This window comes from Myiozetetes cayanensis, unplaced genomic scaffold (genome assembly GCF_022539395.1).
Source record: "Myiozetetes cayanensis isolate MyiCay16 unplaced genomic scaffold, myiCay2020 scf24, whole genome shotgun sequence".
In the NCBI taxonomy this organism is placed as follows: domain Eukaryota; kingdom Metazoa; phylum Chordata; class Aves; order Passeriformes; family Tyrannidae; genus Myiozetetes; species Myiozetetes cayanensis.
In genome coordinates this window covers 7,023,516-7,027,123 of record NW_026087456.1, presented here as the reverse complement: position 1 = coordinate 7,027,123, position 3,608 = coordinate 7,023,516, and the positions used below count along the sequence as shown (strand labels likewise).

Sequence of the window (3,608 nt, the reverse complement as noted above, 5' to 3'; positions counted from 1 at the left end):
TCTTGTATTTGAAATGACAGTATTTTTATGTATGAATAGCACAGCACCAACTGTGAATGATGTTAGAACACTTCCTTTTAAACATGCATAGCAACGTTGCTACTGCTGTCCCAGGAGCAATAGGAATGCCTGTCCCTGATACCAATGAACTCGGCTCCCAGGAAGCACAACTGGTAAACTCATTGCTGAAGTAGCTGCAGTGATTTAGATGTTCTTCAGTCTCCTTGCTTGGCTTGAAACAATCTTACCAGACGACTCTCTCTGTGCCCCATGTTTACCAGGTATTTAATTACCCTCCATAGACAGCTAATCGAGGCACCTTTGTTTTTATATTTGACTCTGCACTCCCTGTATGTATGTATGTAATATTTGCTAACTAATATGTGATAACTCGTTTTAACTTACCTAGGGTGCCTATTTATTTTTTTATAAATGTCCCCTCCCGGCTATAGATTTGTATAAGAGCCTAGACCATTTTTGTAACAGTAAAGATATTAACAAGTCTTGTAATTAATATATATTTTTCAGTCTTTAGAATTATTTTCTTGCGAAGTTCTGCTTGTTCAAAATATCAAGATAAAAATTTAAAATCTTTGGTGTCTGTTCTTTTTTCTTTACTCCACATTAAAAAAAAAAAAAAAAAAGGTTGGCTTTCCAGAACTACATTTTTGAAGTGACAGATAACACTGCTATGGTTTCAACTTGCTGGTTGAAATTTTTGCAGAGATGGAGGTACAGTTTTTAACTTTAACCCTTTTCTGAAGGGTTAAATTTGAAACATTTGTTTATAAAGCTGTTAAAACAGATTAAACTTTTTTATACTCATGAAATGCATAAAGCAATTTTAGTACCATGATCCCTCATATCTGGTGACAGATGACTGATTTAGTTCCACAAGCTCTCTTTCCACCTTTATTAGGGATAAGCAAGATTTTCCTGGATATATGTATTCCTGAACTCCAGGTGATGGAAAACTCTTTAAGTTTTCTGAGATAAGTAAAACCTTGGATGCCAGATCTGCCCAAAGGAGAAAACTAAATCACCAGGAGATACCTTGAAATTTCCCTTTCTAAAGGCTATAAAGCTGAATATCACCTGTCTTCCTTAACAAAAGAGAAATGGAGCAACACTCCAGTGCTCAAGAGGTTGTTCCCTTGAGATTTTCCTGGTGAAATCATGCCAGAGGGGGAAAAAATTATAATACTAATGAAAAAAGAGTAGTGAAATTCTCTAAAAACCAGAACCCTAATTTTTTCACTAGTGAGAATGGAATCACAATTCAATGCTCTTCTGCACCCTGAGTCAAGATCTCTGAAACCACTGACTGATTTCATAGGGCATCCCATTCTTACAGCATAGGTCTGACACATAAAAAACAAGCCCCTGTCACTGGCAGATTTGTCTTTAACAATGAAAGGAAAATAAAGGGAAAGAGCATGTGTCACTTTTGTATCCCAGATTCCAGTATTCATGCCCATTTTCATTTAATGTGTTAGGAAACACCAAAACACTTTACACTTCAGAGTCTCTGCAATGCAGTTATTACATTTATTCGTGAAAAAAACCCAAACCAACTATGAACTGTGCTTCTCAGAATTAGAAACTAGTATTCCCCAGGGAAAAATACTACAGAAAACTGAACCCCCTTCATCCATAGACAGGAGACTGTCTTCTCCAAAACCTGACCGGATCCAAAGCTTACTCTAAATACACATACATATAAATACTGACCCTGAGGAGGCTCAGAAACTGCTGAAGGTAGATAAGAAAGAAGAGAGAAAGGTGTAATAGAAACCCAAACAGCATCAAACCCTCACAATTAACTTTTTGGAAGTAAAACAGCTGGTTAAGCTTCACCTCTTGTGGGAACAGGTCTGAGTTAAAACTTGGGTCTAGGCAAGAGCTGGGCTTTATTCTCAGCCACTCTGCAGAGTGTCCTTTCAGTGGGTTTTATTCAAGCAGTGCTTTCTTCCCTTTCTGCTGCACAAATCTTCAGGCACCGATTACACAAGCACAGCCCGTCCATCTTACACAACCTTTAAGGCACAGTTTGGAGCACAGAAACAGGACGCAGGTAAAAACCTGTAGCGTAATATTGTGACGCAGGCAGAGATACATTATGGTATTACTATAAATATGTGCCTCTTGCATCCAGCTGCAAGTGGAGCCGTGTTCCCAGCTGCTTATCCCGCACGAATGGTCCTCCTCCTCCACTGCTCGTGTTCACGAGGTGCATCCCGTGGCGTTCCTCTGCGGGGAACAGAAAAGGCCTAGTTATTTTTGCGGTGCATTTGCGCCTTTGTTTTGAATTCGTTTCCCACTTCCTGAGAAGCGTTTGTGCTTCCCAGGCCGACGTGTGGGACGCTCCGGGGCAGGAAGGCCGGGGCTGCTCCCAGGGGCCTTCCCTCCGCGAGGACAGCCCCTCGGAGCTCCCTTCTCTCCCTCCCGTTATCCCCCGGCCGCTCCCGGGGGCCCTCCCTCACCTGGGCCCGCGCCCTCAGGGCAGCAAGTATATGACCACGAAGAGCGCCAGGTCGAAGAGGACGAAGAGCCACAGGTCCAGCCAGTAGGACTGTCCCGACAGTGACAGCGATCGTGACAGCAGCTGGCCGCCATCCCCCTGCTCCTGCCGCCGATTCCGCTCCTGCCCCCGCTCCTGCGGCCGCCGCGCCACCGCCTCCATCTCCTCGGGGCTCTCCCGGCGGCACCACCGCGCAGGCGCCACCGGCTCTTCCGGGTACGGGGCCAATGAGAGCGGAGCGCACGTACCGCGGCCCCGGCCTCGCGGCGTCACGCGCCGGCCCCTCCCGCATCGGGGGCGGCACCGCCCGTCGCGCCTCACGTACCGCCCCCCCGCCTCAGGCACCGCCCTTCCCGCCTCACGTACCGCCCCTCCCGCCTCAGGCACCGCCCTTCCCGCCTCACGTACTGCCCCTCCCGCCTCAGGCACCGCCCTTCCCGCCTCACGTACCGCCCGCCCCGCCCCAGGCACCGCCCGCCCCGCCTCACGGACTGCCCCTCCGCCCCAGGCACCGCCCTTCCCGCCTCACGTACCGCCCGCCCCGCCCCAGGCACCGCCCGCCCGCCTCACGGACTGCCTCCCGCCCCCAGGCACCGCCCTTCCCGCCTCGTACCGCCCGCCCCGCCCCAGGCGCCGCCCGCCCCGCCTCACGGACTGCCCCTCCTGCCTCAGGCACCGCCCGTCGCGCCTCACGTACCGCCCGCCCCGCCCCAGGCACCGCCCGCCGCCTCACGGACTGCCCCTCCGCCTCAGGCACCGCCTCAGGCGCCGCCCTTCCCGCCTCACGTATGGCCCGCCCCGCCTCAGGCACCGCCCTTCCCGCCTCACGTACTGCCCCTCCCGCCTCAGGCACCGCCTCAGGTACCGCCCCGCCCTTCATCTGCTCAGCGTCCTCTCCGCCCCTCCCGCCTCAGGGACGGCCCCGCCCTTCCCGTCTTAGGCACTGGCCTTCCCGCCTCTCCCGCCTCAGGCACCATACCGGTCCTCGTCTTCTCAGGTGCTGCCCCGCCGCTCACGCCTCAGGGACGGCCTCGCTCTTCCCGCCTCAGGGACCGCCCCGCCCCTCCCGCCTCAGAGGCTGCCCCGC

At 52.1% G+C, this 3,608-nt stretch overlaps 1 long non-coding RNA gene across 1 annotated transcript; it reads right to left on the bottom strand.

Moving 5' to 3' along the window:
• Positions 1 to 1,524: 1,524 nt before the first annotated feature.
• On the bottom strand, positions 1,525 to 2,723 carry LOC126642695 (uncharacterized). Its single transcript, XR_007629503.1, has 2 exons — positions 2,484 to 2,723; positions 1,525 to 2,250 (listed from the first exon to the last, which is right to left on the bottom strand). It is a non-coding gene; the product is annotated as an uncharacterized LOC126642695 (long non-coding RNA).
• Positions 2,724 to 3,608: the final 885 nt, after the last annotated feature.